The 21,404-nt window shown below is 43.7% G+C and overlaps 1 long non-coding RNA gene across 1 annotated transcript; it reads left to right on the forward strand.

Moving 5' to 3' along the window:
• Positions 1-14,307: 14,307 nt before the first annotated feature.
• LOC139076032 (uncharacterized) lies at positions 14,308-18,737 on the forward strand. The gene is made up of 3 exons (XR_011527258.1): positions 14,308-14,694; positions 15,576-15,938; positions 16,375-18,737. It is a non-coding gene; the product is annotated as an uncharacterized lncRNA (long non-coding RNA).
• Positions 18,738-21,404: the final 2,667 nt, after the last annotated feature.

Here is a 21,404-nt window from a genome sequence, read left to right on the forward strand (position 1 = left end):
CAAAAATTTCAAATTTATAGGTATAAAGTTGTTCATAATGTAACCTTATCATTTTAAATGTCTTCAGGATGAAATGTCTGTAGAGATGCACCCTTTTTATTCCCAATATTAATAATTTGCACCTTCACTCTCTCATTTCCTTGGTCGGTCTTGCAAGGAGCTTATTGGTTTTATAATTAGCCTTTTCAAAAAGATAAACTGTGGGTATTGTTGACCCTCTTTATTACATGTTTCTTGTTTTATTAATTTGTGAAATTTTCTTTATTATATTCCTCCTCCTTACTTTCTTTGGGTTTATTTTGCTGTTTTTTTTCCTAACTTTGTGTGATGATTCACTGATTTCTCTTCAGCCTGTTTTCTCTTCGATTACTAAAAATTTTAAATTCACCTTAAGCATTGCATTAGGTTCAGTCAAAAGTTATGATATGTAACATTTTCATTATCTTTCAGTTAAATGCATTTTCTAATTTTCTTTGTGATTTCTTCTTTGCCCCATTGGTTATTTTGACCTGTACATTTTAATTTCAAAAAAAGTGAGGATTTCCTAGTTATTGATTTCTACCTTAATTGTATTGTGGTCAGAGTCTACTCCGGGTCATTTCAAATCTTTGCTTGACAGGCGAGAATATGGTCAATTTGTTATCAATGTTCCAACTGTGCTGGAAAAAAAAGAAACATTTTGTACTTCGGTGTGCAGTGTTCTATGCACATTAATTAGGTCGTGTGTTTGCCATGTTGTTCAAATCTTATGTATCCTTACTGATTTTTTGTGTCTTTTTTTAATCGGTTACTCAGAGAGGTATTTACAATCTGCCCATATGATCATGGACTGTCTATTTCTCCTTGTAGTTCTGACAATTTTTTCTTTACACATTTTGAGGCCAGGTGACTAGGTGTTTCCAAATTTAGAATTGCTGTATAGTCTCAGCAAGTTGAATTTTTTAATAGTATGGAGTGCCCCACTTTATATCTCTATCAATGGTTTTTTGCGTTAATGTCTACTTCACCCGGTATTAATGTAGCTGCACCTGCTGACGTTTGGTCTCATTGTTTGTCTGCATATATTCCATCACACTTTTCAATATATTGATTATCTTTCACTTTAGGTGTATCTTTTGAAAACAGCATATAGTTATAGCTTTTAAAAAATCCAATCTGACAGTCTTTTTCCTGTAATTGGAGGTTTTTAGTTAATTTGCTTCTTATGTAATTTGCTATATTTAATTTAAATCTAGCATTTTACCGAGTGCTTCTTATTTGCCCAACCTGTGCTATTCCCCTTATTCTCTACTTTGATGACTGCTTCACACTTAGTTAAGTGTTTCTTTATTATCCATTTTCTCTGTCAGTTTGGAAATTATACACTGTTTTACTACGTTTTCAATGGTTACCCTAGAGATTACAATGTGCATCCTTCACTTATCAAAGTGTAATATTAATTGGTGCTTTACCCCTGTCCCGGACCGTGCAAGGACTTTGGCATATTTGAATCCAATGATTTTCTTGACTTCTATGTTGTTGCTGTCATTTATTTTGATTCCATATATATATATATATATATATATATATATATATATATATATTTAAGATTTTATTTTTTCCTTTTTCTCCCCAAAGCCCCTCGGTACATAGTTGTATATTCTTCATTGTGGGTCCTTCTAGTTGTGGCATGTGGGACGCTGCCTCAGCGTGCTTTGATGAGCAGTGCCATGTCCGCGCCCAGGATTCGAACCAACGAAACACTGGGCTGCCTGCAGCGGAGCGCGCAAACTTAACCACTCGGCCACGGGGCCAGCCCTGATTCCGTATATATTCTTAACACTGTGAATATTTTTAATTGTAGTAGCATTAGTGTTATCAGTATTCATTCAGACTTGTGTGCATATTTTTAAAGTTTCTGTTTTGAAATATTTTTAGACTTACATAGTAGTTGTGAAAATAGTTCAGAGAGCTCCCCTTACCCTGTACTCATCTACCCACAATGATGCTATCTTACATAACCATAACACAATGATCAAGATGAGGCAATCAACAATGATGAGCAAAACGAACTGAACCAAACGAGAGACCCTACTCAAATTCACCAGTTTTCACGTGCACTCATCTTTTTGGTGGTGGGGGTATCGGGAGTGTGTGTTTAAGTTCAATGGAATTTTATCACGTGTAGATTCATGTAACCATCATCTACAAGCAGAAGACAGAAATGTTCCATTATCCCAAAGAAACTCTCATGCTACCCCTTTTTAGTCAGACCGTTTCCTCAACCCTAACCCCTGGGAACCACTAATCTGTTCTCTGTAACTATAATTTTGCCATTTTGAGAATGTTATATAAATTGAATCATGCAATATGTGACCTGCTGAGATTGGCTTTTTTCCCACTCCATATAATGTCTTTGAGATCTATCTGAGCTGTTGCGTGTGTCAATAGTTCATTTCCTTTTATTGCTGAACAGTATCCTGTGGTGTGGATGCATTGACGTTTGTTTAACCATTCACCTATTGAAGGACATTCTGCCTGCTGTTGTGAACATTTGTGTACAGGATTTTGTGTGGACACAAGTTCTCGTTCTCTGGGACTAATGCCCAGGAGTGTGACTGCTGAGTTGTACTGTAGTTTTAGAAGAAACTGCCAAACTATCTTCTGGAGGAACAGGGCATTGTACTTTCCATGGGCAAAGTATGAGAGATCCAGTTTCTCTGTATCCTCACCAGCATTTGATATTATCAGTATTTTTTCATTTTAATTGTTACAATAAGTGTGTAGTGATTTTCATCATGATCTGAATTTGCTTTCCCCTAATGGCTAATAATACTGAACATCTTTTCATGTGTTTATTTGCCATCCATATATCCTCTTTGGTGAAACGTCAGTTCATGTCTTTTGCCCATTTTTAAATTTGATTGCTTGTTTTTCTTTTTTTAATGTGGAGTTTTGAGAATTCCTTATGCATTTGGGACATGAGTCCTTTGCTGGGTATTTGATTAGCAAATACCTTTTCCTGATCTGTTGATTTCCTTTTCGTCCTCTTAACAAGATTTTGCAGAGCAACAGTTTTAAATTTTGATGAAGTTCAATGCACTGATTTTTTCTTTTACGGGTCATGCTTTTGGTGTCATATTTAAGAACTACTCACCAAGCCAAGGCTTTCTCCTAGGTTTTCTTCCATCAGTTTTATAGTCTACATTTAAACCTGTGATCCACTTTTGCGTAAGGTGTGTGGTGTAGGCCTAGGCCCGTGTTTTGCCTGTGCAGATCCACTTACTCCAGCGCCGCTTGTTGAGAAGACCAGCCTGCCTCCACTGAAGGCCTTTTTGCACATTTGTCAAAAATCAGTTGGCTCTACTTGTGTGGGTCCACTCTGAGCTCTCTGTTCTGTTCTGCTGATTTATGTGTCCATCTCTCCGCCAGGGACCACACAGTCTTGATCACTGCAGCTGTATGGAAGGGCTTCATCTGATATGAAATAGCCACTCTGCTTTCTTTTGCTTAACGTCTGCATAATGTATCTTTTCCGTCCTTTTACTTTAATCCTTCCTACGTCTTTAAGGGAATTTCTTGTAGACAGCGTGTAGTGGGGTCATGTTTTTATCCACTCTGCCAATCTCTCTCTTAATTTACATTCAGTGCAATGCCATTTACATTTAATATAATTAATTATTGACATTTAAGGTCTTAAGTCTGCCATTTGGTTTTTTATTTGTTCCCTCTGTTTTTAATTTCTCGATTTCTTTTTCCTGTCTTCTTGTGGGTTACTTGAACAGTTGTTAGAATTCCATTTTGATTTACCTATGGTGCCTGTGCATATCTCTTTGGATAGATTTTTAGTGGTTGCTATAGATGTTACATTATACACGCATAACTTATCGTAGCCTCCTGATGTTGACATTTTACCAGTTTGGGTACAGAAACCTCATCTCTCTTTACAGTCCCTTGTCCTCCCTTGTTTATGATGTAATGGTCTTAAACATTTCCTCTCCGTGCACTGAGCACTACATCAGACAATGTTACAGGTTTTACTTCAACCACGTAACATCTTTTAGAAACCTCAAGAAGAGAAGGAACGTTTACTGTGTTTACCCATATTTTTACTCTTTCTGTTTTCCTTCCTGGTGTTCCTAATTTCCTTCTTTTATCATTTCTTTTCTCTTTCGAGAACTTCCTTTAGCCATTCTTTTAGGCTAAGTCTGCTGGTAACAATTTCTCTTAGTTTTCTTTTATCTGAGAATGTCTTGATTTTCCCTTTGTTTCTCAAGGATAATTTTGCTGGGTATAGGATCCTGGGTCAAGAGTTCTGTTCTTTCCGTGCTTTGAAAAATGTGCTACTTCCTGCTGCCCTCTGGTTTCTGATGAGAAACCCACTGCCTTTTAGATTGTTCTCTTATGGGTAAGGTGTCATATTTCTCTCCCTGCCTTCAGGATTTTTCTCTTTGTCTTTAGTTTTCAGAGGTTTAATTGTGCTGTGTCTTGGTGTGGCTATCTTTGAGTCTATCCGGTTTGGAATTTGTTCAGCTTCTTGAATCTGTAGGTGTATGTTTTTCCAAACGTGGGGATTTTTCAGCCATTATTTGTTTGAATCCTTTTTCAGCCTCACCCTCCTTCTCCTCTCTTTCTGGGACTTTGATGACATGAATGTTAGATCTTTTTTATGGTCTGATAGGTCCTACAGGCTCTGCTCATTTTTTTTCAATTTATTTTCCCTCTGTTGGTCAGATACAGCAATGTCTATTGCTCTATCTTCAAGTTCATGGGTTGTTTCCTCTCTCTACTCCATTCTGCTGTTGAGAAGATCCATAGAGATTTTTAAAATTTCAGTTATGTATTTTTCAGTTCTAAAATTTCCATTTTCTTCTTCTCTCTGTCTTCTATTTCTTCGTTGAGATTTCTATTTTTTTTGCTGAAACTTACTCTTTTTTAAATTTGTTTCAAGTGTGTCCATAATTCTTGTTGAAGCATTTTTGCAATGGCTGCTTTAAAATCCTTGTGAGCTCATTCTAACATCTGTGTCATCTTGGTGTTGGCGTCTGTTATGGTCTTTCTCATTCAGATTGATATTTTTCTGGTTCTATAATGAGGAGTAATTTTTGGTTGTATCTGAGACATTTTGTGCACTGTTATGAGTCTTCGGACCTTACGTGAACACTGTGTTAGCTGGGCTCCTCAGACACCTCACTGTTGGAGGAAGGAAGAGTCATCTCTAACACTGGCCGGTGGGACTGGAAGTCTGGGTTTTCAAATAGGCCTCCACTGACACCCCAAGGCTGATGTCTTGCTTCTGCTGTTTCCCACTAGCTTCTGCTGACGTGATATGGCTGTGAGGGCGAGGGACGCTTGTGACTGCCCCTCACATGGCCTCCACTGAAAGTGTGGGGGAGTAGGCAGTGGTGGAAATTAGGCTTCCACTTGGCCTCTTCCAACACCACCCAGAGGGAGGAGGAGAGGCACCCTGTCACACCGGTGGGATAATGTCCTGGCTCCCTACCCAACCCTTGCAGTTAGGAATGGGATGGGGCCATGGTTTTTCCATGTGGAAGTCAGACGGCTTGGCTGGAGTAGGGCGGTTATTATCTGACAGTGTTCTGTCTGGCTGGGGGTTCTCTCCGGTCCTCCGGCTACAGAAATCAGGCTTCTTCAAGGACTGTTAAATTTCTGCACCCACTGTTGTTCCTACCAGCTTTTCCAGCACCCAGTCTGAGATCTACAAGACAAAAAGAAAGCTCAGGAAACCCACTGCCATGTTGTTCCTTGAGTCCTGAGGTCTCTAGCTGGTCTGCTTTGTTCTCTCTGACCCTAAGAGTCTCCTCCCTGTTTTATGTATGAAACAGAGCTTTTAGATGTACTTAGAGAGAGGCATAGGCAGAATTGCACCTACTCCATCTGTCCTGTGTGGAGATTTTAATTATTAATTCATTTATTTACTTGTCATAGTTCTATTCAGATTTCTATTTTTTCTTTAATTAGTTTTGGTAATTTGTGCCTTTTGTTAATTTGTCCCTTTCCTCTAAACTGTCTAATTCATTGGCACAAAATTATTCATAATGCTCCCTCATAGTCCTCTTAGTTATTGCAGGCTGGGTAGGAATAGCCCCTCTTTCATTCCTGATTCTGTTTCCACCTTTTTTTCCTCAGTCAGTCTGGCTGAAGGTTTGTCAGTTTTGTTGATCTTTTCAAAGATCCAAATTTTAGTTTCATTGATTTTTCTCTGTTTGCCTGTATTCTACTTAGTTGATTCTGCTCTCATCATTTTTATTTTCTTTCTTCTGCTTATTTTGCATTTAGCATGCTCTTCCTTTTCTAGTTTCTTAAGATGGAACTTAGGTTATTGATTTGAGATCTTTATGCTTCCCTGATACAGTGTTTAAAGCTTTAAGTGTCCCTGTGAGCATCGGTGTAACTGCATCCCATTAATTTTGATGTGTTTCGATTTTGTCTTAACTCAGGTCAAATATTCTCTGACTTTCTTTGTTATTTCTTCTTTAGCTCATGGGTTATTTAGAAGTGTGTCATTAACATCCAAATAGTTGGAGATTCCCCAGATTTCTTACTGTGGTTGATTTCTCACTTAATTTCTTTGTGGTTGAAGAACATACTTTGTATAATTTTTATTTTTAAAAATGTATCAAGACTTGATTTGTGATGTAACATGTAGTCTGTCCTGAAGAATATTCCCCGAAGATTGTGTGTTCTGCTGTGCTGGGTGCAGAGCTCGACGGATGTCTGTTAGGTCTGGTTGGTGTACAGTGTTGTTTTAGCACTCTGTTTCCTTTCTGATCTTCTTCCTGGCTGTTCTGTCCATTATTGAAAGCAGGTGTTGAAGTCCAACTGTCATTGCTCAATTTCTATTTCTTTATTTCTTTTAATTCTCCTTTGTGTGTTTTAGGGTTCTACTGTTAGGTGCAAATGTGTTTTTAATTGTTATGTCTTCTTGATGGATTGACCCTTCTACCTTTATTTAAATGTTCTTTTTCTCTAGTAACAAGTTTTGTCTCCAACTATTTTTGTTGAATTGTCTGTTTTTTCTTTCAATTTCATCAGTTTTTGCTTCATGTATGTTGAAGCAACATTGTATTGAGGCTTTTATTAGGTACCTATATATTTATAATTGTTATGATAGATTTTCTGATGTATTTGACCATTTTATTATTCTGACATGTTCCTCTTTGTCTCTAGTAATATTTCTTGGCTTAAAGTCTATTTTTTCTGATATTAATATAGGCACTCTAGCTTTCTAAGATTGCTGTTTATATAGTATATATTTTTCCATCTTTTTGACTTCAACTTACTTGTGTCTTTGCATCTAAAGTTTGTCTCTTGTCCACAGTTTATAATTGGATCTACCTTTTTATCCAGCCTGACAATCTCTGCCTTTTGACTGGGATGTTTAAGCCATTCACATTTAATGTAATTATTAATATGGTTGGATTTGCATTTGTCAGTTTGCTATTTGTATTCTATATCCCCTGTCATTTTTGTTTCTCTCTTTCTCCTTGGCTGTTTCCCTTTGTGTTAAGTAAATATTTTTTAATGTACCACTTAAATTTTTCCTATAGATTATTTCCCTAAATCTTGAGTTATGTTCTTAATGCTTGCTCTAGGGATTTCAATATGCATCTTAACTTATAAGTATGTACTCCAAAACAGTACTAACTTAGTACTGGTAAAATACAAATTTTTTGCTCCAGTATAGTTCCATTACCATCCCTCTCCTTTGTGCTGATAGTTGTCTATATATTATATCCAGATATGTCATAAACCCAGCAATACAGAGTTATAATTATTGCTTTATGAAATATCATGTATTTTGAAGATGACAAAATAAGAAATGAGAACTATATGCTAATAGAGTCTTTTATATGAAATCATTAAAGTCCATAGGAAGAAATGAAAAACACCTGTTGATTTTCATTTCTCCCTATGGATTTGAATTACTGCCTGGAGTCATTTCCTTTCAGCCTGGAAGACTTCTTTTAGAATTTCTTTTAAGGCAAGCCAGTCAGCAATGAATTATGTCAGTTTTTGCTTATCTGGGAATGTTTTCATTTTGCCTTAATTTTTTAAGGATAGTTTTGCTGTGTACAGTAATTTTGGTTGACAGCATTTTGCCTCCATCACAGAAGATGGCATCCACTGCCTTATGGTTTCCACTGTTTCTAATGAGAAGTCAGCCGTTGATTTCACGGTCGCTCCCTGCACAGAGTTGCTTATTTCTCTTGCTGATTTCAAGGTTTGGGCTTTCTCTTTAGCTTTCAGTAAAATGATGTGTCCATGTGTGGGTCTCTTTGTGTAGTTCAAACTTGAGATTTTTTTGAGCTCATTGGATGTGTGGTTTAATATTTTAAGTCAAATTTGGGAAGTTTTGGACATGATTTCTTAAAAAATTATTTTCCTTGCTCTTTCTCTGCTCCTTTGGGTGCTCCCATTGTGCAGATATTGGTGTGCTTGATATTGTCTCACAGGTCTCTGAGGCTCTCTTTATTTTTCTTAAATCATTTTTACTCTCAGTTCTTCAGATTAGATAATTTCTCCGTCTATCTTCAAGTTCACTAATTCTTTCTTTTGCCATCTCAAATCTGTGGTTGAACTCTTCCAGTAATTTTTTTTCTGTTTCAATTATTGTGCTCTTCATTTCATTTTTTTAAATGTAATTTCATTTTTATTCTTTTATATAATTTGTATCTCCTAGTCAATAATCTTTTTATTGATTCATTGTTGTCATACTTCCTTTTAGTTCTCTAAATATGGTTTCTTTAGTTATTTGAACATTTTATTAAAAGTTTCTTTGATGTATTTTTTCCTGTATCCAACATCCAGGGACATGCAGCAACAATGTCCATTGAGTACTCTTTTTCCTGAGCATGAGTCACACTTTACTATTTCTTTTCAAGTCTCATAATTTTATTGAAAATTGGACGTTTTAGATAATATGTTGTAGTAACTCTGGATTCTGATATTTTCACCCTGAAAGTTGTAATCATTCTGTCTGTTTAGTTGCTTGCCTGGCTAAAACTGTGAAATCTCTCTCCCCCACAGTGTGGCTGCTGCTGTCTGTGTCCAGTTTTTTGATTCTTGCTTTTACTTTTAAGTCTAACCTCTTATGGGTCATTCCTGCGTCTGTAATCCAATGACTGGATGGAGGTTGTGTTTAAACACTTTGAACCAGTAAGGCTTCCATCCTCTGATGTGTGTGAATGTAGGAGAGAGTACAATCAAAGTCAGAATGTTTTCAAGTCTGCCTGAGCTTTCACTTTCTTCTGGGAATTTTCATGCCTCTTATACAAGTGCACAGAGACTCAAGGTCAGCTGGGAGTGTGTGAATAGCTTGGGCCTTCTCTATTCTTTGCTTCACACGTGCAGCCTCAGCCAGGAATATCTTTGCCTCAGTAACAACCACAACTCAGGATAATAGAGCCATTGGCTCTCTCGGTTTTCCTAATGTGGGGATTCCCCACTTCCACCACCAATGCCCTTTGGCATGGGCATTGCCCACATTGACTGAGCCACCTTTAACCATGGCAGCCTAGCTGCTGGCTCTCAAGGCCTGACCCACCCTGGCAGAACCTCTGTGCCAGCTGAGTTGGGGAGACTGGAAACAGCCCAAGCCACAGCCTTCCACTGTTCTTATCTGAATCTCAGCAGTTTTTCAAGCATAAAAGCTTCTTGGATTTTGGGCATTGAATGGGGGTAGATTCCCTTAAAGGACCATGTGATTCTCTGCACTCCTGGCAGAAAGAATTCCATGTGATTTGGCTAGAAGTTCCCTCAGGCTCTCCCTTAGGACTGCAAATGCCATTTGTGTAGCCTTGGGACAGAAGTCGTAGTTGTGGAAACTGAGGCCCAGTGTGGAGACGGGAATTTCTGGGAACTAGGATCCTGGCTACTGCTCTCCCAGGCCAGTGACCACCCCAGCGCCAATTTCTCTGACCCTTGCGGTCTCTCACCTATGAGAAGAGCAGATTCCTCCTCTGGCATCCAGCTGGGGTGTGGGCCATGTCACGGCCCCTCCTGGCTCCACTCTGGCCACGCAGCTTTCTCTTTGATCCCTGCACATGTTGGGCTTGTCCAGCACCAGGGCCTTTGCACCTGCTCCTCCTGGGCTCAGTTCTCCACAGATCTCAGCTCGAACGCCGCCTGCTCAGGGGTGCTCCCTGACCTCCCAGTGTACACTGCATCTCCCTTGTTCTCCACCACAAGTCTGTTTTTCCTTTTTTTAAATCTCTAATCCCGACCCGCAGTTATTTAAATTATTTAGGCATTTGTTACTGGCTTGCCTCTCCCTTTATAACGGGAAGGTCCCCAAGCTCAGGGACCGGTATGTCCTTTGCACCTGAGTCCTCATGACGAGCTGGTGTGGAGACAGCAGACTCACTGATGAATATGGAGGAAAAGGAACAAAATGGAAGAACGAGTGAATGAGTGTCCATGACCTGCGAGCACCTTTATATGAAGCTGCTCTCCAGGGCGGGTCCCGATGTGGCCTGAGGACCGGGTGGGCCACTTGGGCCTCCACCTGCCGAGAGCATGGGAGACACATGTGCACGTGCAGAAACATGGGCTTTGTCCAATTGTCCTGAGGAGCTCTGCTGGGAGCCTACTATGTGCCAGGAGTGAACAAAACAGACGAGACTCCATGCTGCTCTGGGAGCACAGGATGCGTAAGTCCACTCTGTGATACCATTTAATATCTGAAATGATCACGGCTGTTAGAAATCAAACAGGGGAGGGGGACAGTGCTGCGGGGACCACTGCAGTGTAAGTTTAATTGCAACTTAATGCAATTCCATTATATACAACAAAATATTATTCCGTCATGAGAAAGAAGGAAATCCTGCCATTTGTGACAACATGAATGGACTTTGAGGACATTGCACTAAGTGAGAGAAGTCAGAGAAAGGCAAATACTATGTAATATCACTTATGTGGGGAATCTATAAAAGCCAGACTTGGAAAAGCAGAACGTAGAATGGTAGTTCCCAGGGGCCTGGGGGTGGGAGAGCTGGGGAGCTGCTGTTTAAGGGGACACACTTACAACCAGTAGGCAAATAAGTCCTGGAGATCTAACGCATGGCACAGTGATTATAGACAACAACACTGTAGTATAAATTTCCTATGGGGCTGGCCCTGGGGCCGAGCAGTTAAAGTGCTGCGTGCTCTGCTTTGGCAGCCAGGGTTCACGGGTTTGGATCCGAGGTGCAGACTTACACACTGCTCATCAGCCATGCTGTGGAGGCATCCTACGCACACAATAGAGGAAGATGGGCACAGATGTTAGCTCAGGGCCAGTCTTTCTCAAGGAAAAAAAAAGAGGGAGGTTGGCAGAAGATGTTAGTTCAGAGTGTATCTTCCTCACCAAAAAAAAAACACAAAAGACTTCAGATCTAAGAGACTAGATCTTAATTAACACAAAAAATAAAGGATAATTATGTGACATGATAGAGATGGTAGCTAAGGCTAGTGCAATAATCATATTGCAATATATAAACGTATCAAAGCAACATGTCACACACTTCAGACCTACACAATGTTACATGTCAACTATATCTCAATTTAAAAAAACACAAAATAACATATATATCGCCCAAAGGTTAGTTACATACAGATATAATAATATATAACACATTGTACATCATATTCATTCTAACATTATATAAAATACATTAAATTACGTTTATAAGTTATAATGTATACTATAGTATGTTATACGATACAATGTGAGTAATTATAATATATAGTTATAAGATATGATAAATGACACAATGATCCTATAGTACAGTACAGGGTATTTCACTTTCTGTCACATGTATAGTCATCTGAAATCCTGACCCCTGCAGGCGGGTTCGGGGCTGACTTCCCTGGGAAGGTGGGAAGTGCCTTTGGGGCTGCCCCGAGTCTAAGACGCCCTGGTCCCAGTCCCACAGCTGTCGATTCCCTGCTGACCACGTGGCTCCGAGACTTGGCGGACTGCGGGAGACTTCCGGTGGTGGGGTGGAGGGAGCAGCGCTGGGTGAGCGCCTCCTGCGCGCGTCTCGTTCTCCCTCTGCAGACGGGGGCTTGGCTGACAGACTCCAGAGCAGGAGGCACTGCTCCTGTTAACTTTTTAAAAAAGTTATGGACATTAAACAAGTGCTCAGAACCCGAGAGCACGGCACGTCGTCACACAACAGGGCACCCTCTCGTACCTCTCACCCAGTGTCAGCTGGCAGCAAAATCTGTTCATCTTGTTTTATATCCCAAAGTCCCAAATACTGTGTGTGTGTGCGTGCGCGCGTGTGTGTGTGTGCGCATGCATGCGTGTGAGTGTGTGTGTGTTGGGGCAGAGTCGTGGGGGAGGAGTTGCCTGGAATAATTTCAAGGAAATCCCAGACTTCACAGGTAAGGATTTTTAACCACCCAACCATCATTGTACCTAAAAAAATGGGCAATAATTCCTTAATATTTTCTAATTCAGACTGTATTCAATTGTTCTTGTTCATTTCAAGAGTGGTTTTTTTTTTTTTCTTCCCACAACTGGTTTAATCAAATCAGGATCCAGACAGGATCCACATATTATATTTGGTTTATAAGTCTCTTAAGTGTCTTCTAATTTATAACATATCCTCTCTTGATTTTCATGCCATTTATTTCTTGAACAACAATACATGCTTTAGAATGAATGAATGAACGAGTTAGTGAATGAATGACAGCTCATACCCATCCGTTCAGGGCATTTTTGTAGGAAAAGTGAGAGAGCAATGAATTCAACCTTAGACCTAGGAGGGTGTGTACAGTCTGTGGGGCTTGAATTTACTTATTGATTATTTTTTTCGGAAACCCTTATTTCCCGAAACTTGTCTAAGCAGCTGACCTCTGGCAGGAAATGTGGAAACAGCAGAGCTTTGCGTGAGCATCTGCAACCGCCGGTGCCGAGCAGGAGCTCTCGGAGAGGCTGGGCATTATTTATGGAGACATCCGAGTGACAGGGGGAACTTCTGGCCAGGAACTGCCTGTGGTGTCACATCCTTAACCTGGCTGACATCGGAACGCCCTGGGGGGAGCATTTCTTCAGGAAAGGATGGTGGGTCAGGAGCCCCCGTGGCGTCTTTTCAAAGCAGTAATGGAGATATCAGAAGGGCAATCTGTCAGGCGCAGACGCGGGTGAGCGCCGAGGCGGGCAGGTGGTGCGGAGAAGGACCACGCTCGGAACCAGATGTTACGTTTCCTGAAGATAGACATGTCAGGTCTTCGGGGCTGTCACGTGCCCAGTCATTAGCCCATCAGCCTAAGTGGAGCCCTGAGCTCTGACATCTCACTTAGCCGTGGCACCGAGCAGGGGATCCCTGTGCAGCCTGGGACCCAGGCCGGGGGGAAGGTAGGGCTGCAATGGCCAGTCCTAGCCACTTGGGGGAAACTGAGGCCCAGAGGCTTCTGCAGAAGGCACTGCAGAGGACGGTGGAGGTTCAGTGGCAGAGACTGGCTGGGCCAGGTTTCAGTTCAAGGACTGGAGAAGGACAGTCCCCTCCGTGAGCAGGGACCCGTGTGGGAGAGCTTCCTATGTCTGGTGCTTCCAGGCTCTCCTGAGTGGTCCTAGAGCTGCCGGGCCCCCCCCACCCCCCCCGGTTTTTGCCAGATCACAGGGCGCTTGTCCTTGGACTGACCCCTCTTTAAGCACACTCACTTTCTTCCACTTAAACAAGTGGAAACTTGATAGGCTACCTTAAAAACCCAGACAGAGAAACCCAGCATCACGTCCTATAAAGGAGGGAGGATGATAGAAAGAGACTCAATGACTTCTGAGTGATGGGGTGCATGGAGGCAAGCAGGTCGGCATGAGGACAACGAGCCCGAGATGTGTTTGATCGGTTAGTGTCGGCCGAGGTGGGGTCGCGTGTGCTGATGACCGCCAGGCACCAGACGAGACTCTCCCCAGAAGCCACTGGGGAAATGAAGATCGCGGAGACAGCCTGCTCCTATGTGACCCCAGCGTCACCTGACACCCAGGTCCCACCAACAGCGTCCTGTGGATGGGAAACTCTAAGAGCAGGGAGGAGGTCCAGGCCCAGCTGACAGGAGGGACTGGCTCAAGGTCACACAGCAGGACGCTGCTTCGGAAAGCCTCCTTGCTGGGAAGGCCACTCTGTTTCCCTGTGACCTGCTGGACTCTAGGTGACCACACGCCACTGCCACTGTCTGGCCGTGGCTCTGAGAGGCCTGCCTCTCCCTTTCCAGCCTCAGGGTTCTCCTCTGTCCAGTAGGAATGGGAACTCTCCCTCTCCCAGGTCGGCTGTGAGACTCCGCTAAGAGGACACCATTGGTTCCACAGAAGCTTACTGAACTCTGCTCGTCTGGCACAAGGCAAATGCTCCGTCCCCTCTAAAAAGTGACTCTGTGGTCTGACAAGCACCAGGTCTCGTGGCTGTTCCACGCCGGCGCCTGCCCTGGGGCATCTCTCCCTGATCCGCTCCACGGGCCTTATAGAGCCATCAGCTGAGGAGGAATCGGGGGCTCCGAGACGTGGAGTCCTCTGCTCCGACCCCGGGAGCGGCTCTGGCCCGGGCGTGAGCCGGCGGCTCCCGGCCAGCACGGCAGCGCTGAGACGCGGACCGGGAGGGGAGACCGGCCGAGCGTCCAGGCTGCCGGCTGGCAATTTCAGCTTCAGGTGGCTGGATTTGCAGCCCTGGGAGAACCGCAGAGCCGTCTCCGAGCCTCCTGGGGGAGAAGGTGTGTAATTATTTCGGGCAGATTGAATGCTTCTGACAAAGAGAAGGCGGGAGGAGGGAACAATTAGCCTTGCTTTGCAGGCCGCCGGTATTTCTCTTGCAACGAGCACTGCAGCCCGAGACGCTGTAATTAGGCCCGGGTAATAACAGGCTCGGTGTCTCCCGCACCCTGTCAGGGAGAAGAATCCATCTTCCTGGTAATTGCAGGGTTGGCCGTTTCTGAACGTCTCTTTCCGCTAGCCCGGGCCTTTCCCGGGGGGAGCTGGCAGGGCTCTCTCAGTGAACACTGCCTGGGCTGGGGTGCAGGGAGGGGTGGGGGCGACCAGGTCCTGAGGAGCCTCCCTCAGAGCTGAGCCAAGGGGCCTGCAGCCTCTGCCTGGATCACTGCCCAGCCTCCCAGTCCGTCCTCCCTGCTCCCCACCCTCCTGCAATCCATTCTCCGCAAGCAACCAGAAGGCATGCAGCTCAACTGGAAGGCATACCATGTCCCTCTTCTGCTTCACACCCTCCATGGCTCCCATCTTCCTCAGAGGCAGTGACAGAGTCCTCTGGATGGTCTGCAGGACTGCACCATCTGGCCGGTCTCCCCCATCTGCTTCTACCTTCCCCTCTTCACTCTGCTCCAGGCCCACTGGCCTGTTTCCTGAGCACATTCCCACCTCAGGGCCTTTGCACTTGCTGTTCCCTCCTCCTGGAAGCCTTTTCCTTCAAAGGCTCGCTCCCCCACCTCCTTCGGGTCCTGGCTCGGGTGCTCCCTCTCAAGGACATCCACTCCTTGGCCTCCAGCACTTCCTGTTCACCTGTCCTACCTTATTCTTCTCCTTAGCTTGGTGCCTTCTCTCTGGTCAGATCTTTTACTCATTACTCTCTGTTTTCCCACAGGCTGTCAGCTCCACCAGGCCAGAAGTCTGTGTCTGGCTGGCTCGCTGCTGTACCCCAGATGGCTGAAACAGCGCCTGTCCCACAGCAGGTGCCTCATAAATAGCACAGAGCTGTCCTGACTCACAGCCTGCGTGTCCTCTGCTTCAGGTGAAGTTCTGGTCATGGCTGAGGCTTCACCCAGAGGCCCTCTCCTCCAGGAAGTCTCCCTGGAGTGTCCCGTGGGCCACACCCTCTCCTGTCAAGGCCTGTCGAGGACGCTTGATCTGTTTCCACTCTGTCGCCACCTGTTCCTGAGTCGGTCACCGTGGACCCCTCCACAGTCCTCGGTCCCTAGGGACTGGCTGTGGCACTGGATCCTAGCAGGTGCCAAATAGACGTTTCCGAAGAAATGCAGGCGTGAAGGGGTGAATGGCTGGGGAGGTGGGGGAGCAAGGGAGAGGGAACCGTAACAGCTGCTAAAAGGGACGAGAGCGTCCCTCAGCCAGGCTGTGCGGTGCGGCCCGCCTGCACCTGCTCCCTCCATCTCAACATCCCCCCGAGGCAGCCCTGGTCATCGTCAGGCCCACTTTACCAAACACGGGGGTTCTTTTAACCAATGGGGTCCATGCTGTCTTGTTAGCACACTCTTATTGGCAAAAAAAAAAAAAAGAATGAGTATGGATATCCATTATCTGCCATCTATTTATTTATAAATTATATAATATATACACTAGTATTTATACACATGGTTGCACAAAAATAGAAATATTAAAGGGGCGGAGGAAGATAAAGAGATGTTTTTATGTGTTCTTCTTTCCAGAATGGATCTGCGTGACCTCTGGGGCTGCACATCCCGTTGTAGAACCCACTATGCCTAGATGAGCGAAGCAGTGAATGGGCGCATGCTCGTGAATCACAGCTTTCAAGAGCAGACGCTCTGCAACCAGATCATTCGGTTGCCTTCTTCACTTATTAGCTGTGTGTCCTCGGGCAAGTTGCTTAACCTCTCTGAGCCATATTTTTCTCATCTGTAAAGAGGAGATGGAAGCAGTCTTGACTTGAAAGGGCTGTGGTGAGGAGTCAATGAGATCACCCATGTAAAGTGCTGAAAGCAGGGCCTGGTACCTTGTCAGCTATGACTAGTGGGAAAATATTTCTTCCTGGAAATAAGGCTGAAACAGTGGCCAGAGTCAGAAAGTCAGACTGAGGACTCAGGAGAGAAAGTTTGTCGTCGACTCCCCTCTGCTGCGGGGCAGTGCTGGTGCAGGCTGGGGCTGAACCCCTCTTTGCAGCCAGCAGGCGATGAGAGTCGGTGGGGACTGGGCAGTCCGAGCCCTGCCTCCAGCTTGTGTATGACCAGAGGGGTTCCCCGTGCACACTGTGGGAGACCAGCATACCATGGGCTGGTTGGAGGCTTGGGTGGCTCAATGGGGCGGACGTGCTTTGCAGGCAGGAGGATGAAGAGGGCTCCCGAGCCGGAGCTGCAAACCCTGGCAGCTGCTGGCCAGGGACGTTGCCTGTCAGGGTCTCAACTCACTCGCCCTCTGCCCAATTGGCAGCTCCAGTTCCTCGCTTATGAGAATAATCTTTCCTCAACTAATCTATGGACGGACCACCTCACATTACCTAGCAGGTTCTATTTATACACGAATACTACCAGCACCCCTGGCCCGCCCCAGCCTGGTCCCATTGGAATCCCGGGGCTGGGACTCAGAATTCTGTCTTCATAACAAGTTTCCCCAGGACTCAACAGTACTGCCCATTTGGAAATGGTTGTGTACGGACCCACACTGCCTGCTTTCTCATTTTTAAGGGACTCGGAGTCTCTCTCTGCGAGGGGCTGTAGCGCAGTGGTCAGGGTCAGACAGGCCGAGGCCCAGTTTTCTTGTCTGTGAACAGGGACAGTAAGAGCGCTTGTTTTCCTCAAAAACGAAGACTGAATCCTTCAGTCGAGGCCTGGCCGGGAGGTGCTCAGTAAGTAGGAATCAGGATCATTGCTATAACAGTAATAATAAATAATAATAATTATTATTATTACTGATTGTCGTTGTTGTGTTAGATGCGAAATATTTCTTCCAGGAATTTAAGTTAATTTTAAAAACAGGAGTCTGAATGTTCTAGAAAAGAAACCCCTTATCCATGAGATCAGAGCAAAGCACCCCGCAAGGCGGCCGCTGGTTGCGTTCAAGGGCCGCAAAGCCGAATGGAGCCCCTCCCGCATCTTTGTGCTCCCCTAAGTGGCGCGTGCTGTGCGGAGGTGCCCTGACCCCCTGATCACATCGTCTTTCTTTTCAATAAAAGAATGGCTGCAGAAACAACGTCAGCAGCTGAGAAAATAATACGGCAATATATTAAAACACAGGCTCTTCTTCAATGCGAACACATTTAAAAATTTTCACATGTGACGTTTTTTCTTTAATTACTTTAACATAAAAGACAGCAATGTCCCATATTTCACATAGTATTAAGAAACAGTTTAAAAACTCTCTCATCAGTATTTAATGAAAATAAATTTATTGAAGGGTAGCAGTGACTACAAAATTATACTACCAAATCATACGTGGTGACTTTTGCATTGGCAATAATATTTGGAGAGTAAGTGGAGAAAATATCAAACAAGACTATGGGACATATTAAAATTACATTTTATCCAGCCTTTACCGTTTACTAAATCTTGTGTGTCTTAGAAGGTGTATTTGAGACCGTCATAAAGGTATTCACGAAAGTCACACTTCGAACGCCACACAGGCTCTGGCTTCGTTCGACGTCAGCGAAGTATCGATGGACACATCCAGGAGCTCTGGGTTTTCAGGCGTTTAATTGCCTACAGTCTTTCAGCTGAGGAGTCTGGCCTTGAAAACTTGTTTTTGGCCTTCATTAGCATGTTTATAAATAATTTTCAATTATGTGAAAGGGCATCCTGCTGTAGGCACCGTGATGAGAGTTGTCAATAATAAAATGAGGACACACCTAAGAAAAACTGGAACATACGACTACACATCGTAAGACACTCGAAGCAGACTTAAGGGTGGTTCGAAGTTTTTCCACATGACTTTTTAAATGCTTCGTGCAAAGCAGTCATTGCATTTGTAATGATCCTGACAGTGCCTTTGAAACTTTTCTTGTACTTTCGAAGCTAAAGTGATTGGAATAAAATTACAAAAGGATATTTAGCCCTTGAAATCTTGTTCTAATTAGTGTATTTACGAAATCGAACACTCAGGGAAAAGCGTGTTGAAAAATCAGCCTAAGACCAGGCATTTGGCCTCCTGGCTTTCCGAAAGTCAGTGGGCAGAGTTAGATGATGCAAGACATTTCTGTGACGTCATTAGAGAACATCAAAATTTTGGCCAAGGAAATTTGGGATGTGGGAAATATGAGTTTAAAAAGTTACTTTTCAGGTATTTCTTAGAAAGGCAATGAGATTGCTCTCTAGGTATCCATCCATGAGTCCACGACGTTCTGTGCATCCTTTTAACCGAGCGTCTTGTCTAACAGCTGTCTACATCTGTGAATCTGTTTGTCTTTTCCAATATTTTTAAAGGGTTCTAAATCCTTTAGGCCTTTAACTTGCTGGAGAAATACACATCCCAGATCTTCGCATCTTAAAGAAATCCAGGCAGGGCTGGCCCCGTGGCTGAGTGGTTAAGTTCGCGCGCTCGGCTGCAAGCGGCCCAGTGCTTCGTTGGTTCGAATCCTGGGTGCGGACATGGCACTGCTCATCAAACCACGCTGAGGCAGCGTCCCACATGCCACAACTAGAAGGACCCACAACCAAGAATATACAACTATGTACTGGGGGGCTTTGGGGAGAAAAAGGAAAAAATAAAATCTTTAAAAAAAAAAAAAAAAGAAATCCAGGCAACCTCCTCTCTTCTCGAATGATCTTCAGAGGAGTTCAAACCCTGGACTAAGTAGGGTGAACTTGGCTGGCACGATATCCGTAGTGCTAACCTTCGCACGTGGTCCTCAGGCCCCCACCAGCAGGAGAATCGCTCGGCGAGCCCGACAGCTGCTGATGCGGGCGGTGTGGAGGCGGGGCAGGAGTCTGCGCTTCTCCCGGCGCTCTGGCGGTTCCGGTGCCAGAGGCCCACGGGCCACACTTTGAGAAACAGCTATTTGCAGCTCCTGTCTGTTTTCCCTTCAGTGCTAGGTGCATCACTGACAGGATGATTTATTACTTGTGGGTCGCTGGAATGAGACGCATACAAACATTTGTGGAATGTCCTCAATAGTATTTTCACGGAGGCCCATCACGAAACGAAAATATGCACACTAGTGCGGTAACGCTAGCGCCAGATTTTAATGAGCCCCCAGGCACGCCCGTCTTGACTACTGGGGTTTTATAACACATCCTGCCACCTGATAAGGCAGGCCCTTGACCCTTTCCAGGCATGTCCTGGCTCTTCTTGGTTCCATATAATTTTGTGTTATTTATTCTTTTTTTAAATTGATACATAATTCACATACAATAAAATTCATCATTTTAAAGTGTACAACTAGCAGTTTTTTAGTATATTCATAGGGTTGTGCATCCATCACCACTATATGCTTCCAGAATTTCATCGTCCCCAAAATGAACCCCGTACCCTTAGTGGTCACTTCCCATCGCCCCCTCCCCCTGGAAACCATTAGTCTACTTTCAGTCTCTAGGGATTTACCTCTTCTGGACATTTCTCATCAATGGAATCATGCAATATGTGGCCTTTGTGTCTGGCTTCTTTTATTTAAAACAATGCTGTCAAGGTTCGTCCACGCTGTAGCGAATGTCAGCACTTCCTTCCTTTTCACGGCTGAGTAAAATTCCATTGTGCGGATATATTACATTTGTTTATCTATTCATCAGTTGATGGAAATTTTGGGTTACTCCACCTTTTGGTTGCTGTGAATAGTGCTGTTACGAACATTCGTGTATGAGCTTTTGCGTGAATATATGTTTTCAATCCTCTTGGGTGTATACCCAGGAGTGGAATTGCTGGGTATTATGATAACTTACATTTAATTTTGTGAGGACCCTCCAAACTGTCTTCCATGGCAGCTGCACCACTTTACGTTCCCACCAGCGATGTATGAGGTTTTCAATGCCTCCACATCCTCACTAATATTCCTCATTGTCTGTCTCTTTTATTAAACCTGTCCCAGTGGGTGTGAAGTGGAATCTTACTGTGGTTTTGATTTACTTTACCTTATCACTAATGATGTTGAGCATCTCGTCAGGTGCTTATTGAACATCTGTACATCTTCTTGGGAGAAATGTCTGTTCAAGTCCTTTGCATATTTTTAATTGGGTTGTCTTCTTATTCTAAGAGTTCTTTCTATATTTTGAATACTAGCCCCTTATCAGATATATGATTTGCAAATATTTTACCCCATCCCCTGGAGTGTCTCTTCACTTTGTTGATGGTGTCCTTTGAAGCACAAAAATATTTAAATTTGATGAAACCCAATTTATCTATTTTATCTTTGGTTGCTCTGCTTTGGGTGTCATTAAGAAACCGCTGCCTAATCTAAAGTCATGAAGATTTACACCTATGTTTTCTTCCAAAGGTTTTATGGTTTCAGTTCTCATATTTATGTCTTTGATCCATTTTGAGTTAATATTTGTATATGGCGTGAGGTAGGGGTCCAAATTCATTCATTTGCTGTGGTTATCCGGTTTCTAGTACCATTTGTTGAAAAGACTATTATTTCTGCATTGAAGGTCTTGACATCTTTGTCAAAATCAATTGGTCACAGATACATGGGTTTATTTACGGCCTCTCAACTCTTTTCCTCTGGTCCATATGTCTACCCTGAGCCTGCACTATGCTGTCTTGATTACTGTAGCTTTGTGGAAAGTTTTGAATTGAG

The sequence above is a fragment of the Equus przewalskii genome, chromosome 15, assembly GCF_037783145.1.
Source record: "Equus przewalskii isolate Varuska chromosome 15, EquPr2, whole genome shotgun sequence".
In the NCBI taxonomy this organism is placed as follows: domain Eukaryota; kingdom Metazoa; phylum Chordata; class Mammalia; order Perissodactyla; family Equidae; genus Equus; species Equus przewalskii.